This window comes from Melozone crissalis, unplaced genomic scaffold (assembly GCF_028551555.1).
Source record: "Melozone crissalis strain CALT ecotype California unplaced genomic scaffold, PUWL_Pcris_2 ptg000231l_1, whole genome shotgun sequence".
NCBI lineage: Eukaryota > Metazoa > Chordata > Aves > Passeriformes > Passerellidae > Melozone > Melozone crissalis.
Genome location: NW_026535993.1, coordinates 3,437,490 through 3,462,587, shown reverse-complemented (window position 1 = coordinate 3,462,587; position 25,098 = coordinate 3,437,490).

The window sequence follows — 25,098 nt, the reverse complement described above, 5'->3', positions numbered from 1 at the left end:
AGAGCTGCAACGTGCGCACATAGGTATGGAAAGGCAAGCTGCATATGAACTTTTTATTACCCTTTTGCAAAAACGGCAAATTAAGGGAATAGATTTACAGAAAGATTTACCGGGTCTTTTAGCGTATGGCCTAGAAAGGGGGATCTTTATAAATCCTCACACAGTTCACGAATTGTCTGAGTGGCGTAAATTTGGTGATTTATTGTGGCAGGCTACGTTAGATGATGATAAAACTGCTAAGAAGTGGGGTAAATTATGGCGGGTCGTTAACACCGAAGTGTTGCGGATTCAAGCTGAAAAAAGGGTTGCTCACCAGGCTACTGCCGCTTACGATCGTAACAAAGAATGCGATCAAGATAGGGAATTTGATAAGAACGCGGGAATTCCTCTTGGCCCCGCGACGCGGACAGTTTTATTACCTGCTTCACCGCCTCCCTCGGAAAGCCAGGCTATGAGTCATACTATGAGCCAGGCGCAGACCGCCTCGCTGCCCGCCGCGCAGCCCCCCCTAACGAGCCAAGCTCCGCGGGGTGCCCTGTTGTCTGCTTTGCCGCAGGCTACACAGAGCACCTCTGACTCTCCCGTACCTGCTGCGTCTCAGCAGCTGGGGCCAGATACGTGTACTCCGTTCCCGATAAGCGATCAGCCGGTCCCTGGGTCTGAAAACGACTTAATGGCGGCGATTGTGAGGGAAAGACGGGACGCGTGGGCTGCCCTGGCCAAAGATGCAATTGACAAGGGAGATCAAGAGCTGATAAGTTCGGCTCGAGAATTGGCTTGTCCGGTTGTCTTTAACCCCCAGCCTGGAGGAGGTTTTCAAGCCACAATTAGCGCTCTTGACTGGAAGCTGTTATCTCAGTTGCGAGCTACTGTTAGTCAGTTTGGCTTTAAAAGTGAACCAGCTAAGCAAATGCTCGATTATATTTTTGACACCAGTATCCTTCTTGTTAATGATTGTCGTGGGATAGTTAAATTAATTTTTACTCAACATCAACAATTGCTGTTTAACGCCCACTGGCATGCTTTAGCTAATGAGTGTGTGGCAGTTCAAAGACAGCCGGGGGATCCCTTGCATGGTATCACTATTAATGAGCTTATGGGGCTGGGGCCTTTTCTTCGTACTGATGCACAAGTTTTAATAGGTCCAGAAAAGTGCCGGGAGGCAATGCGGTTAGTCAGACTCGCGATAGATAAGGTAAAGGAACCAGGAGGGATACCAGTGTATATGGGAATTAAGCAAGGCAAAGATGAGACCTTTGGCGCTTTTGTTGATAGAGCTGCGGCTGCAATTGAGAGAGCCGGAGTAGCGGAATTTATGCACGAGGCTCTCCTTAAACAGTGTTGTATTCAAAATTGTAACTCTGCTACTAGAAACATACTTAACACTCTAGGTGCAAATTGGACTATCGAGGAAGCATTAGAAAGAATGGCGCTCATTCCTACTGGCCAGCAGGCTTTTGTGGTAGATGCACTTAAACAGATAGGAATAGGTTTGCAAGAACAGGCAAGGTCCTCTCAGAGTCAGGTGTTAGCCGCTTTTGCACCTCTTCAAACGTCCGCTGCGTTTGCAACATCAAATAAAGAGGGCCGCACGAAATGCTGCGAAGGCACGGGCCGCTTGCGCCGGGAATGCCAAGCACCAACAGAAGTCATCGCTGCATCATCGGTACCTTTTCCTGCCCCTAATCCCCCGCAACAGGAAGCCTTCAACCCGACACCACAGGAAGCCACCGCGGGCGAAGCTGAACCGCTGCGAAGGGAGTGACCCGCAGCGCAAAGCAGAGATGAATTGGCAAAAGGACTTAACAGGACTTTGGACTTATAGTTACGGTAAAGGGATTTTCCATATGGTTTACGGATTAATGGAAATGTGTGAATTCGGTGATTTATGGTAGAATTGCAGTGCTGTGCTACTCCGAACTCGGCATGGGCGCGCCGGAGGCAGCGGCGGGAAGATCAAAAGCCGCCGCCGCAGGAGCCGCCGCGCGGGAGTGGCCGTGCCACCCCGAGAGCCGCGCCGAAAGTGAACAAAGAGCGCCGCGGGGGGAGCGACCGGAGCCGCATCGCCCTCATGTGTGAACTGGGGGCCAGATGTCCACGGGCGGCCAGTTGCTGCTTGGGAACAGTGACTGGACATCAGAGAGCAGGTGATGGAGGAGCAATCATGCTGTGCATTGATAGTTTTCGTCCTGCTGTTTAGATCGACCGACATCTTTTCTGGGCTCTGATGAGCGTCCAGCGCCATCCATTTTCAGGGCTAGTTGATTCGGCAAGTGAGTGGTCACACACTCCTTAGCGGATTCCGACTTCAGAGTGCTTTTTCGAGCGGGAGCGCTTCTCCCTCCGCCCCGTAGCCGGCAGGAGCTACAGTTTAAGATCTAATAGCCGTAATAATCGTGACTCTTGTCAACAAAAGAAAAGATTCCTATTGCAATTAAAAGATTAGTGAAACTAAACAAGCGACACCAAGGACTATTGCTGTCAGGATGTTTTTCACCTAAGTTAGAGAGATCTTTTGTTCTCCCCAGCACAGACTGTAAAGCAGAAATCAGCGTAAATGAATGCAAGAGTTAAATTTCGGCCGATTTGGCTCGGCATTGGTTATGCTGTCTTGGAAACACCTGTATTGCCAGAGACTTTGAACATCAGAAGCCCGGATGGCTGGGCCGGTGGAACATTAGACTTTAAAGCTGTGTTTTGAAAAATTTAAAAATGTTGAGATGTGTTGGATTGATTGTATGAGTGAGATGTTGTGAGTGTGTTTTTGGTATAAATGCTGCAGCAAAGACGTGAGAAAGGTTGTTTTGGTTGAGTGTTTTGGAGTCAGGCCTGTGAGTGAGTGATAGTAAATGTTATATATTATTTCTATAGTAAGTTTTATCTGTTATTAAGTAGTTAAGTTAGGTTATCAATTAAGTGCCATTAAATGTTAAGGTTAAAATTGTTGAGCTTGTTTTCGGTTGGGTTCGAGGTCTTCTAAGTTTAAATTATATATAGGTTTGAGTTGTGTGGGATTTGAAGAAAATTAATTTTTGCTAAGTATTATTAAGTAAGTTAAGTTAGATTCTGTTAAGTTTGAATTAGATTTAAGTGATTTTACATGATTTGCAAATAAGTCTGTTAAGTTAAATATTTTAAGTGCCTTGGATGCATACTGTCTTTTCACCACTCCAAGTTGGCAGGGGACTGGGAATCACCCAGTTGATGCCATTTGAGCCAGGTGACTGAAGGATTGCAAACTGGAAGCTGACTTTGGGCATTTCTGGGAAGCTCATGAGGGGAGGTGGATGTGATGGCTTCGGGGACGGAAAGAATCATTTTCAGGCTTTTTCACCTTCTCTCCAGGTTCGCATGAATGAAGACAGTTGACAGCTTTCTTTTCTTGGTCCAATTGCCACCTGTTGTGCAGTGCCTGATGAGGCCTTGACGCGCCGTTGCTGGACGACCAGAGAACTGATTGACATTGTTGAATCATTGTCATCTTTACATATACGAGGACTGGCAAAGGAGGACTGTCTTGAATGTCACAGCCCGGGTTGTGCTGCTTGGGTTGCGCTGTGTTGTGGGGGTTGTGATCGGTTGTTACTTTTTCATTTGTGGTGCCGCACCTGTGATTGTAGGCACATCTGGGAACGTAGTTGGAGGCAGGCACTGCGGAATTGGACGGGGCTAAACACTGCTTCAGCTTCAGACCTTTATAAATCTCATGAGCAAAATCTTAGCTTATTATCAGTGGGAGGTACAGTATTTTGAAAAGGGGTTAAAGCTCAAAGTACATCATATATAGCCTCAATAAGGTGTAGAAAACTGGTGCCTTTAACACAACATTCTGTTGTAGGCCCTATAAGAAGAGATCCCAATCAAGCATTAAATAATTGCAGTTCAGCTTTGATTACTCTAAATTTCCAAAGGATGAGTCAGCATAAACAGACATGGGCTACTCTGAATTCATCTCTAAACCTGGAAATAGTGTCCAAACAGCTTTATAACCAGTGTAAAGGCTCTACTATTATGACACCTAAGATATTTTTAATTTGTGGAGATAGAGCCTGGAATGGAATACCAGCCCAAGTGCAGGGTGGATCTTGTTATTTAAGCAAGTTATCATTATTCCACCTCTGAGCACTGGTTCTGATCCTTCTCCACAGGATCACATTTCTGACACTGAGTGTCCTGTTTATCCTCAGGCCTTTGGTGCAGCTGAGCCCTGGCAGAGCGGGGTCTGCACTTTTGGAGTTTGTTACGAGGCCCATACGAAGCTGCTCTGAAGTTTAAAGTGTTGCCAAGCATAGTGGATGAGTTCCCTTCTCTTTTCTTTGCCCCTGATAGTGAACAGGAGAACCTGGCAAACTAACCTCTTTTCTCTCAAAGAAAAAACGGGGGAAATGTCGGAGAATGACTTAAAGAAAAGGCCATGAGACATAAAATTGAGAGAAAAGTATAAGGGAAAAGTAAGGCCGTTTCTAACAGTTCTCAGCCTTCTGACTTGTATAAACAATTAGACTCTCTCAGGCATCACTCTATAAACAATAAAGTTCTCAGCTTGTCTTCCCATGGCAAGCAGAACACCGTCCTTGGGAAGGCCTGTTATCCTGAGAACAGATGTAGAGGTTTTGGGAACACTAGTTTCTGTTTTAGTTTCTGGTTTCTGTTTTGGTTTCTGTCTTTAATAAACAATTGTAGGTATTCTAAAACAAAGGGAGTGGTTAGAAATTTCTCTGTTAGCCTATCATGACATTGGATTACAGAATATTCATGGCGTTCGTTAGCACTGTTATTTAAGGTGATTGATTGATCAATAAAGTTGGAGTTCGATGCATTACCAGGATGGTCGTTCGCCCCTTCACTTCAATACCCTGATAATAAAGAACTTCTTCCCATCATCAAATCTCTTCCAACTCTTGCAGTTTGATCCCATTCCCCCGTGTCCTGTCACTACAGTTCCTGACAAAGAGTCCTCTCCCACTTCCCTGTGGGTCAGGCTGTTCCTGCAGGGTCACACGTGTGGCTGAACCTGCAGACAGGAGAGAGAAGCCAAGGTCCCACTAAGAGAAAATGGGGAAAGTGACAAGAGAGATGAGAGTAGGAGGAAAAAGTAGAGACATGCAAGGCATTGGTTTGGGTGGGCAGTGGGATTCATGCCTTTTATTGGAGGCCAGGTTCCCTGGTGCACTCAGTTCCTGTGTGGTGGCCTGTCCACAGCCAGCCTCTGTGAGTGACCTGCACTCCTAGAGCTGGGAGCACGCTTGCTTAAACTGCTGGTGAATGAGTCTCTAAAGGGATCTTTGTGTGGAACTCCAAACACTGTGGTTTTCCCTGAAGAGGGTCCAGGGAGGGAGACAAAATGGGGCTGGGGACATAGCGTTTTATATGGGGGGGAACGGCAGCAGAGCATTACAGTGAGCCAGGACCAATAGGGTATAAGAGAGTGGGGAACATTCTAGAGGGAGTACATATAAAGAAAAAACAGCAGTTGAACTGAGTGATGCCAACAAAACGTGCGGAATCACCGTGAGCCTGCAAATGCCCATGGGTGACACCATTGCATTTAGAGCGGTGTCTCTCTTTTACCTTGGTCACTTTGCCCTGAGGTATTACAGTTCCAATGGTAGGGCCCTGGGCCCTCACCTCTCCCTCCTTTTTGTTTTCTATCAAGAAGGCTTCTGCCACAGAGTTTTGCAGGCATTTAGCAAAAATGGATACAATAACCAGCACAATGAATACAATAAACAAAGCCCACCAAACAGTCTTAACTAGAGATGAGAGCCAGCTTTTGATCCCCCAGTGTTTGAAAAGTGCACTGAACCAGTCGTTGTTGCTTTCCATCTGGATCTTGTTTCCTTGATCTTTTAGCAGCTGGATGCTCTGGTATATTGACTCCCTCTGTGACAGCAGGTTGAAAAAACACATGCCTTCAAGTGCCTGTCAGCCATGGCCATGGACAAGAAATTGTGGCTTGACTGTGGAAGCACCCAGATGAAGGCACGTGGCTCAGGGAGGAGCATCCAGATTCCTGCTGCAGTGCCAACTAACATCCTTTGACACAGATGCAGCATCCTCTGACATTAGCTCATGTAGTATCTGGAGGCTTGGGTGGCCTAAAAGTGAACAGATAAAGAGAGTAAAAGGTGAAACGTAAGTTCTGGTCCCAGTAAACTTTCTCTTCTGTAAGCCAAGGGTGTGAACACAGCTTATTAGAAGTATCATATATCAAGGCTAAAATATAGTTTTTACAAATGTTAAGTCATATATCCTGGTTAGTGGTGTGTGAGCTGTCTTGGTCTTGGTGTGGATGGTCAACGCTGCTTAGGAGATCTTCGTTTGTCCTTTTATCCTTTCTCTTTCCCAGGCTGCTGCTCTCACTCTTCGGCTTTCATTCTGTTCTTCTGATGGTGGCTCTGGTGTTTGCCTCGCCGTTCCCAGAAATGGTTTTATGCTTTTGCTGGGGTCCGTCTTGGGTTTGCTGCTGGAGAGACACAAGTGTATTTTCTTCCCCAAGTAATTATTGGGAGCAGGCCCATAATTTCTTTAGATTCACATTCTTTGATCAACGCAGGTGGCTTTTCTTTTAATTGGGCTTCAGTTGAATTAGTAAAACGGCTGATGATTGGGGGAGTTTTCTCCATCAATGAGTTGTTCAAAATGTTGAATACCTAAAGAGCCTTGGCCAGTCTCTGAAAGGGAGATAATATCTGGACTCCCCACCCAGGTGATCAAGGATCCTTTTGATGGATCAGTAAGCCCTCTTCACTCAGGACTGTCCTGTGGCGGAGTGTGGTATGCCTGTCACATATTTTATACCCCAGTGGTCAGAAACGTGTTGGAATCAGTACAAGGTATAAGCAGGAGCATTATCAGTTTTAATCTCCTGTGGAACTGCTAAGGGGCAAAAAATTAAAAAGTAATGTTTTATAGCGTCTTTTGATTTTTTCACCACATGGGCAGAGGCAAAAACCGCACTGGAAAAGGCATCGATTGAGACATGGATGTATTTTAGTCTGCCAAAGCGGCTTAGTGTGTGATGTCTGATGGCCAGATGTGGAGACTCTCTCGTCCACTTGGATTGACTCCAGCTCTGACAGAAGCAAGGCCATGTTCCTGACAATTTGGGCAGGTGGCTACAGTGGATCTTGCCTGGTCTCAGGTGATTTTAAAGATCCTAAGCAGCACAGGAATATTTTGATGATCGAAGTGACGGCTGATCCTAGCCTGTTCAAAAACTATCTAAGGCGTATTGCAGTGGTTCAGATGTTTGAAGTAGCCAATTGAGGTGTTTTTGAGTGAGAAGTAAGTAGATATGCACAAAGCCTGTTCCTGCAAGGGAGCACTGATGCTCTCTAGCTTTCCTGATCAGTTCTGCAGTAACTTTCTGTGGGGTTGTAATAGTTTTAGTAGGTTGGTGTGCTTGGAAAACACATTCAATTTCTGTCAGGGGATCTGAGGTAGTTGAGTCCCACTGAAACATAAATGCGTGGAATTTTGGACTTACACCAAGGATTGCCAGGGAGAAAGGAAAATCAGGGTGGTATCCGTGTGCCTGTTTAGTTTGAATCGCCTGGGGTACCTTTTGTACTGCTGCTTCCTCTGCCGGTGTCAGCGATCACGGGGAGTTGAGTTCTTCACTGTGTTTAAGGAGCAGCAGGAACCGTGGCGCGAGATCTTCTGTGGTGATTCCCAGCAGTGAATGTACCCAACTGATGCTTCCACAGAGCCTGTGGAGTCCTCGCAGAGTCTTTGGGTTGTCCTTGATTTGCAGTGTTTGTGGTGTGATGGTTCTCTCTGTGCTTTTTAGGCCAAGGTACTTCCAGGGGGCTGTCTTTTGGACTTTATCTGCTGCAATCTCAAAACCTTTCTCCTGTACTGCAGTGATGACGTCTTCTACTGCAAAATCCAAAATGATTTGAGCTTCTGCACAAATGAGTGTATCGTCCATATAATGAAAAATGATAGTGTGAGGATGTCTTTTCCGGATGGGCGAGAGAATTTGGGCTCCAAGCCGTTGACAAATAGCAGGGCTCTGCTTCATTCCTTGAGGAAATACGGTCCACTGGTACCTCTGTAAAGGTGCTTGTTGGTTTAGGGATGGAAAAGGCAAACCAGATTTGTCATTAGGGTGCAAGGGGGAGTCAACAAATCAGTAATTTAGTTCTATAACAACCATCTATCAATCTTGGGGTATCATGGAGGCTGAGGGCAGGCTGGGCTGGAGGGGACCCATGTCCTCAATGACCTCGTTGATTTTCCTAAGGTCCTGCAGGAGCCACTTCTTGTCTTTGCCAGGCTTTTGTATGACAAGGGCAGGCGCATTCCAGGGGCTAGTAGATGGTACAATGTGGCCCACAGAAAGCTGCTCCTGCACGAGGGACTGCAGGGCCTTTAACTTTCTGCCTGGGAGGGGCCACTGATCCACCCATATGGGGTCATTGGTCTTCCAGGTTAACTGTAGGGCAGCACGCTGCTCAGTGGCCCCATCTAGAAATCCTGAGATGTTGATAGGATCTCTAGCCTTGTCCCTCACTGGGACAAGAGGTATCTTCCCCTAAGTGTTATTGGTGCCCAGGTGATGAAAGATCTTACTGTAGCAACTGTGCCCTCAGGACCTTCCATGCAGATGGTGTCTTGACTCCAGAAGTTGGTAGTGGCTCTCCCGATGGCTAAAATTTCCCCAACAGTTGGAACCAGGGGCCATCCTTCAGCCAATCAGAGTGGGAAATTATCGTGATGTCAGGCCCTGTATCTAATAATCCTGAAAGACATCTCTTTCTCCCTTTACATGACAAAGCACACTTTAGAACGGGTCTATTTCGACCTGTAATCTGTGCCCACATCACCATTGGATCAGCTGGTGTGGTGATCATGTCCAGTAGGAGGTAGGCTCTGGCTATAACTGTTCCTTTTGGAATGAAAAGGAGACGATCTAAGCATAAAGCCTGGGCAGTTATCTCCTGCAAAGATGTCAAGGCGACTACATCAGGTAGTACAGTGGGTGTCTCCATCTCTTCCCTGGTGTTGGTTAAAATCAAAATGTCTCTGGGCCGTTCTTCAGGCCCGTATTTGCCTGAATGGAATATGGTGAACATAAATATCGTGGATTGGAATTGAAAAGGCTCTTACCAGCTGCCTTTGGGTTCCAGGGCAGAGCTGTCTTCTGTCGAGTTTCTGCAGCAATTGAGCTGTCCCAATGGATCTGAGAAGGTCGCTGTGCTGGTTCTCCACGATGTTGGGGACAGTAGGGCTGAACAGCCACGCATTTGGTGCCACTGCGCGGGGCCTTTCCACGTCTGTATGGGGTTTCCTGCAGACCACCGGTTTTGCTGGTTTTGGAAAGCATGTGCATGAGGGGGGCAGTGAGGACAGTGGTTGTGACACCTAGAAGGTCCCTGGTAATAGCCTGTATTTTTACAATTCTGTTGAAAATGCCTCATTTCCCCACATTTAATGCAAGGTCATTTTTCATGTATATGTCAGGGAATAACTTCGGAGGCTACGAGCACCACAAATACACCCTGACTAGTAGCCTTATCTAGGCTGGCATAAAGGTGTTAGGATGCCCTAAGGGTGCATGCCTCGACCATTTGTGCAATGGTAGGTTTTGGGGAAAGTGACATGAGGGCTGAGAGAAGGACAAAAACGTACTGACATGCAAGGCTTTGGGTTTAGTGGTATGTGTGATTTATGCCTTTTATTAGAGGCCAGGTTCCCTGGTGCACTCAATTCCTGCCTCTACCTGAGATTTCATTGCAGGGGGAGGAGCTCAGCAGTGCTGAAAGCAGAGGCCTGTCCTTTGTGTTCCCTTTGGGATGGCAGTGGAAGTGCCCTGAGTGCACTTTCAAAGGTACTTTCATGGCTTCTCATGCCAAAACACCAAAACTAAATGTGCAAGGTGGCTTCTTTGAATGATATTTAGTCCTTTGAAATATCTGCAGCAACTGGTCTGAAATTGCTTTCTGAGCCTGCTCCATGGGATCAGCTGTGAGGGGCTGAGGGCTGGCCTGAGCGCAGTGCTGTGTCCCACTGGGAGCAGGCCCACAGCCTCACCTGCAAAACAGGGACGGCCAGAGGCCCTGGAGATCTCACCTGCTCTGCACCCACCTTTATAAATGTGCTGTAAACATCAGTTGGTGCTGACATTCCCCTTGGACCCCTTAGTTTAGTCAGTATGGGGAATTTCTTTCCTGAAGCCCATGGGATTTCCCCCTGGCAGCTGTGATGGGGATGCTCGGGGAGTGTGGGGCTTTGAGGGCAGCTGCCCGGGCAAGGCTGAGCTCGGAGCCCTGTTGGGCCCATGGCCCCCAGCAGCAGCAGCAGCAGCCACAGGGCCCAAAGCCCCGTGCCCCCTGCCGAGTACAGCCTGCCCTGTCCCTGCAGCTGTCACCCGAGTGGGGCCCAGGGGCCAGCGGCTGCTGCCAGCAGCAGGAATGCGGGCAGGGTGAAGATGCCCTGGCTTGGCTTTTGTCTCTTGAACAATGCAAGCTCAGGGCAGTGCAGAGCAGGCTGGGAAGCAGAGGCCAGAGCCTTTGGAGGCTGCAAGCCTTAAAGATCAGCCCCTGCAGCAGCCCAGATGCAGGTGGCCCAGTTGCCAAGGCTGTGGTGGCCTTCAGAGCGTGCAGGTGGATTTTGCATGCCTGTGGCCTGCTGCCTGCTCTGGGCCCAGGAGCCCCTGTGGCTCCAGCAGGAAGGGTGGCTGAAGGTTTGCTGCCTGCTTTGGTGGAATGGCTGCAGGGGCCAGTGCTGTGAGAGCCCCCTGGGTGAGAGCTGGGGACACCTGAGCTCTTGGGGACAGCGCTGTGCCCCAGGGCAGGAAGAGCAGCAATGCCCAGTGCCAGGAGTGGTATCAGTGGGAGCCCCTGTGCGCAGGACCCCCAGCCCCAGGGTGGCTGTGCCAGCACCCCCAGGGACCTCCAGCCCTGCGAACTCGGATCAAGAGGAACCCACAAGTGTGCAAACGCTGCCTGCGCCAAATAGAATGACAAAAGTAGAGATGTTTTAAAAAGAAACAGTATTTATTTGCTGAAGATCGGCAAAAGCTCAGATGTACAGAACATGTTTCATTTTAAAAATCCTTGTAACACCAAAAATGTACAGAAGATATTTACATGGGATCCGATGGACTAACAATCTTCAAAACATATTTACAGAAATCTTTGAAGGCAGTGAACATATTTACAAGAAACTTGAAGCTTTCGAACATATTTACAAAGGCGTGGCATCTGCGCCATCGTCTGCATCAGTCCTGGAAGAAAGGAAGCAGCAGAGCTGGACTCAGCTGCCAGCCCTGAGGCCAGCAGGGCTGGCAGCTGGGCCCCAGGGGCTGGCAGGGCTGGCAGGGCTGGCGTGGCCCCAGGCAAGCGCAGGTCAGGCCAGGACTGGTGTTTCTGCCACCACAATCCAGGCCCCCTGCGGGCACCGTGTCTCTTAGTGGGGCTATCCAGCCCAGCCCCAGCCTGGCGTCAGGGGACCCAGTGTGTCTGTGGGCAGGGCATGGGTAGCAACTGCCTGTCTTACCTGTGGGGCTCCATCTTCATCCAAGGACCATGGGCTCCTCCTCATCCTCCTCATCGACCTCCATTTCCTTGGTGTTATCCTCCTCATCAACCTCCATGTCTTCTATGTTGTTCTCCTCCTCTACTTCCATCTCCTCAACAGGATCTTCCTCGTCCACCTCCATCTTCTCCTCCCTCTCCAGCACCATGTCCACTTCCATCTCCTCCTCAGTTTCTCTTGCAGTCTGCAAGGGGAAGCACAATCTCTCAGTGGGCATCCTGTCCCACACCATCCATTCCCACATGGCTGCAGCCTGCCCAAGCCGGGTGCCCCCCTGCCTGGGACGGTACTGTACCTCCACTGGCATAGAAGTGCACATCCTGCTGGGATTGGTGCTCCAGAGCGGGCAGCAGGAAAAGCCCAGTCAGCAGCAACAGCTCAACAGTGAGGGGCAGAGCACACAGCGAGTGGCAACTGACCCTTGGCAGGCAGTGAAGTGCCTGCTCTGCTCGTTTCCAGGTCCTGGACGTTCCACCTGGAACCCTCTGGGAGCTGTGATGTCACTGAAATTTCAGGGCTGCTGCACAGTGGGAGATGGGGATAGCAGAAAGATCAAATCCTTGAAGGGTTTGGCTTGGAAGGGACCCTAAAGATCATCTGGTTCCAAGCTGAGCAACCTCCCAGCACACCAGCTTGCTGTGGCCCCTGTCCCACCTGGCCTTGGATGTTGCTGGGGATGGGGCATCCACAGCCTCTCTGCACTGGTCTCTGTGTCAGGGACAAGCACCCTGACAATAAAGAACTTCTTCCCATCATCAAATCTCTTCCAACTCTTGCAGTTTGATCCCATTCCCCCGTGTCCTGTCATTACAGTTCCTGACAAAGAGTCCTCTCCCACTTCCCTGTGGGTCAGGCTGTTCCTGCAGGGTCACACGTGTGATTGAACCTGCAGACAGGAGAGAGAGAAGCCATGTACGCAGTTAGAGAAAATGGGGAAAGTGACAAGAGAGATGAGAGTAGGAGGAAAAAGTAGAGACATGCAAGGCATTGGTTTGGGTGTGCTGTGGGATTGATGCCTTGCATTGGAGGCCAGGTTCCCTCGTGCATTCCGTTGTTGCGCTGCAGCCTGCCCACTGCCACCCTCTGTGAGTGACCTGCACTCCCAGGGCTGGGAGCACGCTTGCTTAAACTGCTGGTGAATGAGTCTCTAAAGGGATCTTTCTGTGGAACTCCAAAGACTGTGCTTTTCGCTGAAGAGGGTCCAGGGAGGGAGATAAAATGGGGCTGGGGACACAGGGTATTAAATGGGGTGGGAAAGCAGGGTAGCATTGCAGTAAGCCAGGACCCATAGGGGACTAGAGAGGGGAGAACATTCTAGAGGGAGTATATATAAGGAAAAAACAGCAGTTGAACTGGGTGGTGCCAACAAAAGCTGCTGCATCAGCATGAGCCTGCAAATGCTCATGGGTGTCACCATTGAATTTAGAGGGATGCCTCTCTTCATCACTTTACCCTGAGGTATTACAGTTCCAATGGTCGGCTTCTGGGCCTTCAACTCTCCCTCCATTTTGTCTTCTATAAAGAAGGCTTCTGCCATTTAGTTTTGCAGGAACTTAGCATAAATATGGATAAAATAACCAGCACAATGAATACAATAAACAAAGCCCACAAAACATTCTTAACTAGAGATGAAAGCCAGGCTTTCATCCCCCAGTGTTTGAAAAGTCCACTGAACCAGTCGTTGTTGCCTTCCGTCTGGATCTTGTTTCCTTGATCTTTTAGCAGCTGGATGCTCTGGTATATTGACTCCCTCTGTGACAGCAGGTTGAAAAAACACATGCCTTCAAGTGCCTGTCAGCCATGGCCATGGACAAGAAATTGTGGCTTGTCTATGGAAGCACCCAGCTGAAGGCACGCAGCTGAGGGAGGAGCATCCAGATTCCTGCTGCAGCAGCAACAAACGGCAGCATCCTCTGACTTTAGCTTATGTAGTGTCTGGAAGCTTGGGTGGCCTAAAAGTAAACAGATATAGTAGAAGGTGGAATGTAAGTTCTGGTCCCAGTAAACTTTCTCTTCTGTAAGCCAAGGGTGTGAACACAGCTTATCAGAAGAATCATATATCAATGCTAAAATATAGTTTTTACAAACTTTAAGTCATACATCGTGGTCATGGTTTGAGAGGTAGTGAGGTTTTTGGGATGGTGTGTTCACACCAATGGGTGCTCAGATTTGAGTATTGGCACCTGGTGCGGTCACTGGGGACATGGATACGCCTCTGAGAACACAGGAGTTCAAAGCAGAGAACTCCCAGGGGAAGCTCTCTTGGGTCTGGCAGGGAAAAAAGGTCAGACCTCCCCTGCCATCTGGGCGGGGCAGGGGAAGCCATGCAGCCAGGTGAGGAAGGTCTGGCCCCGAGGATGGAAGGGTGGAAGAGTGGAAGAGCACCGAGAGGCATCGGGCAGCCACCCACCCCCAGGAGAGAGAGGGAGAGAGGGAGAGAGAGAGAGAGAGAGAGAGCCAGCCTGTGCCTGTGACTGTGCTGCCTTGAAACTTGACAATATATGCCTGCAGCATGGATGAGAAGGAGAAGGGGGGGGGGGGGGGGCAGCAAGAAGGTGTCCGGCCGCTGTGGGAGTTCTGGGCAGGCAGAGCCCGAGATTTTAACCCTTATTTTGGACAATGAAAACTTTGCAGAACAGTAACCTTCCTAGAAGAGAGCTAGAGATGAAACAGAGGAAGAAATGGGCAAGTGTGATGAAAGTTCCTGCAAGTGAAAGATGTCAAAAGAGTGGGGAAGAATCTTAGGTGAGAAGAGATGATGCTGTGGCCTTAGCTGGACTTTTCTTGTATAGCCCTGGACAGAACCATGTTTCTTGTGACACAGAGACTGCATCCAGGGGGAGGCAATGGCTCAAAGCCAAGAGGGTTAAGTGATGAGATACCTTGGCCCCAGGGGGTGAAATTTGGGGGGGACAGGTGTCCCGAAAGTGAGAGACTGTGCTCTTTTTGGACCGGGACAAAGCATCCTTAAAAGGAAAACTCTAGAAGCAGCTCTGGTCCATGTGCAGTGGTGAGAGCACTGGACATGGAAGGAAGAGGTCATGATGGCAGATGTTCTCCAGGTGGTGCCACCAGTGACATGGAAACACATGTGTGGGAATCCATAAAAATCGGAGAGTTTTAGGAAGGTTGTAAAAAGGACAGGCCGCAGAAACAGCAAGAATTGTGAAGTGCTAAAGCAGCAGAAAAAGATAGATAAGCTGTAGCGAAGACAACAGGGCTGTGTAATGGGCCTGTTAAGTTGCAACAAGTTTATTTAGTATATATCTAGAAGGCTATGCTTATGAATACAGCTTTATTCGTTGTCTCTTACAAACCAGCCGTTGTGTTGGAGAATCGGCCGCTATTGTTTTAAGCAAAGCTACGTGTGTTTAAGATGATTGGATAGAACTACTGTCGGTATGCTTTTGCTCTATGTAATTGGCTGAGACGCATTTATGGTATGTTATAACATTAAGTTTCTTTGGCCTGCTGCCTGGTCAGCGAGCTGTACGCATCTTTCCATTGTCATAACTATGTAATGAGACTGATGCTGAAAACATAAAAAGCTCTAGACACTGATCAAAGCAGCCCCATCCTGTTTGCGTCTGTATATAAACTGCCAGCGTACGAAACACGAGGTTTTGACGGTGTTTCCTGGGGAAACCTATGGCACAAGAAGGACTCCTCTCCTCTTGATGAACAGAGAATTGATTATCTAAAGGGTGGTGATGGACCGAGAGTTGGTGATCTGAGGGATGGATGTATTGGGAATTTGGTGGGGGGAGGAGGAAATGCTTTTGGAAGATTTTTATTTTCCTTGTGTTTTTTTTTTTTACTTGTAGTGTCGTTAATAAAGTTTTCTTTTCTTTATTTCTAAGTGGGGCTCTGCTTTGCTTATTCCTGGTCACATCTCACAGCAGAAACTAGGGAGAGTGTATTTTCATGGGGGCACTGGATTTGTGCCAATGTCAAACTATGACATATATATATAATAAAATAATAAATCAAGCCTTCTGAAATATGGAATCAGATCCTCGTCTCTTCCTGCATGCAAAGACCCCTTTGACCACCATCACATGTGCCCTGGCTGGCTGCAGGCTAGGCACATGTCCTGCCCTCCTGCCCTGTGCCAAAGGCAGCAGGGATGGGCAGCTCTGGGCACCGCTCTGAGCACGGCCAGCACGGCCTGGGCACCACGGGCAGCTGGGACAAGGGCACAGGAGCCCTCAGCTGACGGGCGGTTTCTGCTTTCTCTCGTTGCAGCCGGGCTCTGCGGGTGCTGAGGCTGCTCTGGGCTCTGCCAGGGCTCTGCTGGAGCTCAGCACTGGGCCAGAATCAGCCAAAGAAGAACTGGTGTGACCTGCAGCACAGACTTGCTTGAGCATTTTGGCAGCACAGCTCAAGTCTGCAGAGTGTACACCTCCAAGGGAAAACATGACACCCCTCAAAAAATAAACTTGTTCAGTAACTTCTGAAATGAAATCAATCTGGCATGTCCCCAAATGACATTTTTCAGCTTGCTAAAGCTGTAGCTCAGCCCTTCTCTGAACAGTTCTCTCCCCCCCACCTGCCTTTTACTTCCCAACTGCTCCCTCTTTTCCCCCAGTGAATTCCCAGCCCATTGCAGTCTCCATCACACTGTTGCCTTCCTTGGTGCCCCTCTCCACGAGGAAGGCTGAGCCCCAGGCTTAGAGACTCATCCTGTCACTGGCTGAGGAGCAGCAATGTCTCAGAGGTCCAGTGGGATTTTAGTGTCATTCAGAGCCACTCTCCAGCCCTCAGCTCTCCTCGCTGCTGAGCTCCCACTCCCTTTTCCTCATCCTTGCAGCAGGATGAGCTCTGTGAATCCCCTTGAGCCTCCCCACTCTTCCCAGCCCATGCACCCCCCTCAGTTAGGGTGAAGCTGAAGCTTCTCTGTCTCCTGTGGCACACAAGTCCAGTGCCCTGTGCAGGGAGCCCCAGCCCCAGAGCACAGCACACAACAGTGCAGTCCGGGCTGGAGCAGCTGCCCTGCAGCCCTGGCTTGGCTGTTTGTGGCAAGGCAATGCTCCCTGTTTCCAGCTGTCCCTGAAGGATGGCCCCAGGGCAGAGCCCAGCCGGGCTCCCACTGCAGCCCCTGGAGCTTGGGGCAGACAGTGCTCCCAGAGCTGAGGTTTCTGGGCAGCACCCGGAGCTGTGCCTTGCAGTCTGTGGCCGTGTGTCACAGCACAGGCTGGCTTGTACTGTGTGAATGTACCAGCCCTGGTTTGACTGCCAGGGGCCTCTCCCAGTCACATCTCTCCCAGGGCTGCAGCATTTCACTGGCCAGAATCTGACAAGGCATAGAGATCAGAGCAATGAAATTCTCCAGACTGGGTTTTTCAAAAGCCCTTTAGAAGGAAGGGCTTGAGAACAAACGCTCTCTGTTTGCCACATGAACAATGGGGTGAGTGCTCTCTCTGTCTCCAACCCACTCCCCCCCAGCCAATGTTACAGCCACCCACTCCCTCACACATCCCCCCCGTACCTTCCCTCTGCCGTGTCCTGTCAGGGCTTCCCAGCCCCTCGTCCCTTCCTGGCCCCGTCCCCTCAGGCTCTGCCCCAGCCCGGCCAAGCTGCCCGGCAGCAGCGCCGCACCCCCACAGCAGCTCCAGAGCAGCCCCATCCAGAGGCACCTGGGAGCCCTCAGCAATCCAGCCAGCAGCACACGGGCAGGAGGACACGGATGGCGCTTCCTGCCTGGCACAGGGCTTGTGGCCATCTCCAGGCACTGCGCTCACAGGGATCCCCGCAGCCCCGGCCCCTGCCCAGCCACTCTGTCACCAGCACAAAGGCTTCAGCAGAACCACCACAGGCTAAGGGGCTTCTGGCCATTTTCCCTGCAACACTGCACGCCTGGGCAGCTTTCTGAGCACAAGCACCCTTTTCCCCCTCTTCCCCTATGCCCTGCAGACCCTGGGCAGCAAAAGAAAGCTCCTGGGAGTCTGTGTATTATAACACACTCTATATTCATATACTAAAGAAAAAACAAATAGAAGAAAACAAAAAGAAAAATCTTTAAGAAATGGAAAATTCCCGCTGGCTCAGGTGGCCTCAGCAGACAGAGGTATCAGCTCTCTGCAGAGCTCCAGCAGCGCAGCCAGCCGAGCCCGGACAGCCGAGGCCGTGTCCTCCATGCCCAGCAGAGCTGATCTTGCACCCTCTGGAAGATGGAATAACGCTCACTCTGCAGTGCCTGGAGGACATACAATGTTTCAAGTGCCAGATCTGACACGGCACTGCTGATGTCCTCTGTCAGGTGTTCAAGGGCTGAAAGAGAAAGGAACAGAGCCATGGTCAGATCCCGGATCTGCGCGGAGCCGAGGAGAGCCCCCTGCCAGGGCCATCCCAGCCGGCTCTAGCCATGGCCAGGAGGGAGCAGGGAACAACGGGAGCAGCCCGAAGCTGCTGGCCATGAATCGCCCAGGTGGCCCTGAGATCTCTGTGTGCTCTGCCCACGCCGCCCCTGGTCCGCACAGGGAGCAGAGCCCTCCGCAGCCGGGGCAGGGCTTGCAGCTCCCCCGGCAGCCCCAGCTGCCAGCCCGCTGCCCTCACTCACCGTTGCAGATGAGCCAGAGCTCTTCCTTCTTCCCCCTCAGGTGCTGCGCAGCCATCCCTGTGAACACAGAGCCTGTCACGGCGCCAGCGGCACAGCTCCCTGCCAGCGGCGCTGCCGGCGCTGTGACCACACGGGCTGCTGGCCGGGCAGGGCTCAGCCCGGCCCTTGCCGCACGCTGCCGCCCCAGGGCACGGCTGCCAGAGGGCAGAAGCAGCAATGCCCAGGCCAGGCGGGGCTCCACGGCGCCGGGCCCGGCTGGCGCTGCCGGGGCAGCAGGCGGGGCTGGGGCCGAGCTGCGGCGGGCCGGGGAGGGAGCCCGGGCTCGTTGCTCACCGATGAACCTGATGGCCGCCGCTCGCAGGGGCTCCTGTGGGCTCTGCAGGTAGGGCAGGGCCCGGTGCAGGTGCTCGGCCGCTCTGCTCCTGTCCTCTGCCAGCTGGAGAGAGCGGCAGGAGGGAAGGGTTGGCGCGGGCTCAGCTCCTAGGCCGGGCGCTGCCTGCATCCAGCCCCGGCCTCCCCTGCCCGCACAGCCCTGAGGCGCGGCCAGCAGCCGCCGGCGCCGGGCTCCCGAAAGGGAGGGGCAGAGGGCCGGCTGCTGCCCGGGGAGCCGCGGTGCCGGCCCGCAGCCCCGCAGCCCTGCCGGGCCGGGGCTCCATCGGGAGCCTGGAGAAGAGTCCGCGGGGCCTCTGGGTACAGGGGCACAGCTGCCCGGCCCGCACACTGAGCACCGCGCTCAGGGAGCTTCTCCGGGCTGAGGCTGGGGCTTGCAGGCCGTCCTTACCAGGCACTCGCTGAACTTCCACAGATTCTGGTTCTTCACCAGTCTTTCAAGATCCCTCCTCTTCAGGAACTCGGCCACACATAGCAGCGTTTCCTGAGAAGCCTGGAGAAGAGCAGAAAGGCAGAGATGGCCCCACAGCCCAGGGCGCAGGACCTGTGTCCCTGTGCCAAGGCCTGGAGGAGGCTGCAGCCCGGCAGGTGCCAGGGCAGGAGGCAGCCGAGCCTCCTGCCATGGGGACAGCAGCAGCCCACGAATCCTCACCTGTGCCACAAGCCGATTCTCATCATGGCAGTGGAAGAAGAGGGGCAGCAGGCTCTTGCGCAGGAGTGTCATCAGGGCCTTTTTTTCCTTTTCCCTTTCTGGAAGAGTCACCAGTGTTCGGAAGAGCAGTATGGAGAGCAGCTGCACCTGGCTATTGTTCTGTATGGAAGGAAGAAAAAAAGACCTCAGCATTGAGGCTGCACGGGGCTCAGCTTGGCGCAGGCCTGCAAATCCACAGGGCACAAAGTGTCCAGGCAACACCCAGTGGCCGTGGCTGGGAGCAGTGAGCCTTACATGGTCAAAGAGTGGCAGGAGGGCCTCAAGCAGCTGCAGTGTGATGGGGCTGGGCATCAGCATGTCATTGTCCAAGATGATAAAGCTGAGTAGCATGACTGTCATGAAAACTATCTCTCCATCTGCATCCCACAGGAACTCCACAAGACCTTCAGTCAGGCTCCACATTTTTTCGGTCTGTGTGGAACACAAGTTTGAGAAACGCCATTCTGCTGCCGCAGGGCCCAGAGGCCAAAGGCCTGTCCCGAAGCACTCGGGCAGCTGAACTGGAAGCCAGGAGAGCTGGGAGCAGCTGCCCCAGCACTCAAAGCCCTGCCAAGCCTAAGCGACTGCATTCCCCAGCTCAGCCTCAGCCGCTGCCCCCTTCTCACCATGGAGGGCTCCTCAATGAGCTCGAGAAGGGCCCTGAGCGCCAGGCGACGCCTCTCCCTGCACTCGCTCTGCAGCTGCCTTGACAAGATTTGCAGGACTTTGTTAGCACCATGTTCACTCAAGTCCAGGAACTCGAGGACCTGAAAGGCACCGGGCAGTGACAGGGACCCGGCCGGCAGGAGCCCAGAGCCACACGGGGCTGGGCCCAGGCAGCAGCACAGGGCGCGGGCACCGAGAGGGCAGAGAGCTGGGAGGCAGCTCAGCCAGGCAGCGCTGGCCATCAGGCTCACCTCCACAAGGAACGCCAGGGCGGGCAGCTCCCAGCGTGGCTCCTGTGTGCTGAGCAGTCGGAGCAGATAGCGAGCAATCCGGGAACACAAGGGGATGGAGACACAGCACATCTCCCTGGCAGGAGGAAAAGGAACCAAGACTGTGGGCCAGAGGGACAAGCCTCTGCCAGGACTGATACACAGAGGTCTGGCCTTTCCCCAGCATCCTGCAAGGGGCCCTGGGCTATTTGGGAGGCAGCTCCTGGTGGGCACCCTCCTCTCCCAGCCTTTTCCAGTCTGCTTGGCCATCCCTCGGTGACAAGGCCCTCTGGCCCACAACCTTGGGGACTGTGTGGAGCTCCCTGGGCACGGAGCACAAATGTCAGAGGCAGTGGGGAGAAGGGGGTCTCACCTGGCCAGCAGAGCCACGGCATAGTGGTGGGTGTCAGCACACAGCAGCGTGTCCCAGCCACAATTGCGTTCCATTGCCACCACCACATCCTCGTGCTGCATTCGGCAGAGCAGGGACTTCAGGGTCCTCACTGCAAATCTGCGTGCACAGCAAAGCCCAGGTCATGCTGGGAGAACTGGCTCTTGGCCAGGGACATGGCAGAGACAGGAGGAGTGGGATGGAGCACCTGTTGGGGCTGGTGGCAAGGCCGTATTCCTCCTGGCATTCCTTCCAGAATGCATCAACCTCCTCTGGCATATCCAGAGTGCTCAAGAACACTTGGGAGAGCAGATGTACAAAGAAGCGAGGGAAATACACCGTCACCATATGTGGGACACAGGGCACCTGGAGGATCTTCCACATCACCACAGTTGCCTGCAAAGGACAAAGACCCCGAGACAGGGCTCAGTGCCGAGGTGTCCGTGTGGCAGGGTCTGAGCAGGGGAGGGAGAGGCCCAGAGACATGCAGGGGGATCACGGGGCCTGGTGGGCCTGAAGCTGCCCCTGGGCCGGGTTTCAACCCAGCGCCTGAGGCAGGGAGATGCACTGGGGGAAGGAGGATGGAGAGCTGCTGGAGAGGCAGCCTTGGGACCAGCAAAGGCCCGTTACAGAAACTCACAGCCAGGACAAAGACACGCATTTTGTCCCCATCGGAGGTGCACATGCTGTGCTCTGGCCAGCTCCCCAGGACATCCAGGAGTATGAGCAGTGCCGGCTCTGCAGTCCTGGGCGAGCACATGATGCTCTTCCACATGGTCAAAGCAGCTCTGTGGGGTTAGAGCTCTGTCTCAGGGGGGTCTCAGACATAGCACCATGGCCTGGGCAGCAGTGGGGACCTGAGCTGGCTGCCAGCTCTGCCTCTGCCCATTGCCACTCACCAGCAGCACCCAGGCAGCCCAGCCCTGTGGGGACAAGCCCCTGAGGGGCAGCAAGGGAGCACGGCAGCAGGCTCAGGGGCTGACGTGCTAGGGCTGGCTAAAGGAGCAGCCAGAGGGCCCTGGAACTCTCTGTTGGTCAGACACCTGAGCCAGGCGGTAGAGGGTGATAGGCTGGGGAGCCCTGAGCCCTCTGGGCAGGTGGGGCCCATACCTGTCACAGGACGGGGCCACACGCAGGAGCGTCATGACCACGTCAGCGGGCTGTGCTTCCGTGAGATCCAGCAGGGTCCTGTTCAGCCTGTGCTCAGCAAACTGATTGGCCAGGAGCCACTGGTGGATGTACCTGACCAGGGCAGGAACCTGGAGAAGGCACGGGGAGACTTGGAAAGCTGCCAGAGGGAGGAATGTCCCCAGCGAAATGCTTCCCTTCCCACCACACTGCCATGGCCTCAAAGGCTTCCAGTAACCAGCAGGTGTGGTCAAGAAATTCCTGGGAGGATCAAACCCTGGCCACAGGTGGCTTACTTGCTTTGGATTGGTAAAGCCCTCCTCTACGAGCATATCCAGCAGGGCAGCACTGGTCTTGGTTTTGAAGATGTGCGAATATGCTCTGAGCCCAGTGCCCATGGGGCTGGCCTCTTCCTCCCGAATTCTCCTCATTAATTGGCAAACCAGCTGTAGGAGAAGAGCAAGAAGCCATGGATGTTGCAGGGAATGCTCCAAGCGCAGTGCCAGCAGGCCCAGCCCATGTGAGAATGGCTGCAGGTACCTGGGCTGTTCTGCGGAAGAGGCCGCGGGCGGGGTCCTGCTCTTGTGTGCGCTGCAGGGCTGCACCTGGCAAAGAGCGAGTGCAGCCAGAGCTGAGGGACTGCAGGAGAGGCCGGAGAACACAGCCCAGCCCTGCGCTCCCCAGGCAGGGAAAGCCCCTGGATGGCTCAGGGGATGGCGCAAGGCCCCTGTGGGGTGTCTGCCCGGCCCCTCTTCTGTCCTGTCCATGGGCATGTCCCCGGGAATGGGATGGGATGGGATGGGATGGGATGGGATGGGATGGGATGCGATGGGATGCGATGGGATGCGATGGGATGGGATGCAAAGGCGCCAAGCTGGCTGCAGGCACCAACCCTGTGGCCCAGCTCTGGCACTCACCCTCCTGCGGCAGCTCAAGTGACACCACCTCTTTGGTTTGATGTGCTGGGGCAACTCCAGGGCCTTCTTCCTCCTCTTCCAGCCAGACCAGCTTGGGCACTCTTGGGGGTCTTTGCTCCATGTCAGTGACTGGATTTGTGGCTACTTGCAGGAGAGATGCCTCCGAAAAGCTCCAAGTTAGCAAGTCCTGCAGTCCTGCCTGGAAGGCACCTTCAAGACAGAAGCCTCGGGAAGGCTACAGGACAGAAAGTCCTGCACTGTGGTGTCGAGGGCTCCTGCCACAAGGACAGGAAACTCCTGTCAAGGATTGTGGTCTGGCCTCGAGGGCACCGGAGGCAGGGATGGGAGATGCCTCTGGGGCACCAAGTTCTGTGGTCTGTCCTCGAGGTCAGCCTCGGAAAGGCTCCGGGTCAGACAGGAACGAGTGTGCTGTGCGGGGGCTCCTCACGGCACCGCTCTGTCCTGTTCTGCCCCGTCGCGTGATCCAAGCGCTGTGGCGTGGTCTTGTCACCACCAGCTCCTATGTGTCACAAAGGGCCCTTGGACACCCGTTCCATGCCACAGTGACCGTGCTGCACCATGTCACAAAGGGCCCCTGCACACACCCTGCCCTGCCCTGGGGCTGCCCCCAGCCAACCCAAAATGGCCCAGCTTGGAAGGAATCTCTCACACCAAGTGTCTAAGACAGCCCAACAGGGTCTTTAGGAATGGCTCAGTCCATCAGCAAATGCTGCCCTGCTCTGTGGGCTCAGTGCAGCAGAAGGAGCCGCAGGGTTGCCGACGCAGCCGCGCTGGGAAGGGCACAGGACCTTCCACAGAAGCTGGCATGGCCTCCTTCGGACACGTCCCAGCTGGTGAACATCCTAAACCCACGGGTGTGACACAGGCAAGGAACGTGTGGGCCAGGGCACCAATGGTGCTCTGACCCTTTGGGGCCTGGGGAGCACTGATATCAGCAGGTGTGGCAGAGTCCCTGCCCAAGCAGAGCGGCCACCCCCGAGCCCTGGCAACGCTGGTGCCCATCTCCTGCCCCAGAGGCCTGTGCCCCCGGGGGGCTTCTGTGCCACAGGGAGCCAAAGCCCATGTGAATTGGGGGCTGTGCTCCTTCCTGCAGGGGCTGTTGGCAGCAGCACCTGGAGCAACTGCTGGCAACACTTGGTTTCTGTCAGAAGCTCTTACTCCATGCTGAAATTATTTTCTCATTGAAGTAATTTCCTGCAGCACAAAAACACCTTAGTTGCAAAGGCACAGAAGGACCTGTCATTTAACACTCCTCAATTCAGGAAAGTTTTACTTCCCATTGGTCAACTCACATAGTTCCAAAAAGTTGCAAACTTCCCAAATTCATTGGGATGGGGAAGGTGAAGAGTTGGAATTTTGCTTCCCTTCTCATTGCAGCAACTCATTTGCCTTAATGTCATCCTCTGAGAGTCACTTTACAGAACATAACACTGCACAGAGGCAAGAAAAGGCCATTCTTTGGTTTGCAAATGGTTTTCTGTGAAGGGATGATAATATCCTAATTCTCTTAAGGATAAAAGCTCTCAAGAAATGAAAGTCCACTCAGTGTTACAAAAGTAGCCCAAACAAATGAGTAGATGGTGAAGGGGCTAATCCTCCCCCTGGTACAGATATCCAAGTGGCCAGTAAAGTACAGCTCTCCTCTCTTGTTCCCTTTAGAAGAATCAGGACCATGAACAGGAAAAATCACAGATATTCTTTCTGCCCTCCGTAATCAAAGCTGTGCCAAACCACAGATGCTGCCTTCAAACTGACTCAAATTCCAGCCTAGACCTCTCACCTTCCAGACAACTCCTCCTCCAACAGCCCACCAACACCAACGTCCCCAAACTCCCCCACAGAAGCCCTCAACACCCCACCAGGACCCCCAGCTGTCCCTGTCCCTCCGCAGAGCTTTCCCCCCTCCAGCAGATGCCCTGGTTCCCTGCACATGCCGTGGGATGGCACTCAGGAGGATCTGCTCCAAGGCCTTCCCCGGGGGCAGCTCAGGCTGCCAGGCCTTTGGTTCCTGGATCACCCTTCCCACTGAGCCTTCCTGGGCACGGCGGTTCCATTGGCACCTCTGCGCTCAGCTCGGACTGCTCCACTCAGCCAGGGCTGCTGGTAAAGGATCCAGAGCAGCCTGGCCAGCTCTTTCTCCAGCTCCCTCTTTACTCTCCGGGCAGGTAGAACATCCCACAGGAAAGCAACTGGTGCCACAAGGAGCAGGGGGCCTCAGGCACCTTTGGCAATGGAACAAGGCCTTTGTTTTACATTAGTAAGCACAAGCAATTCACAATAGTATGCAAGTGCTTAGTGCAGACAGACATAAGTGCTAAGCACCAGTTAGCATAAGAAAAACCTGGCTGGCCTAACTTGACATGAGAGTGACTTGACAAAAACCTTTAGATATAGTCTGCCAGAAGAACTAAGGGCAAGCAGGGAATCAGCCCAGTGCAGGGAAGCCCTGAGGAAGACTTTGTGATGCTTTAGGGCATGGAGACCGCTCCTGGCCAGTGCCTGGACATCAGCTTCAAGTCTAG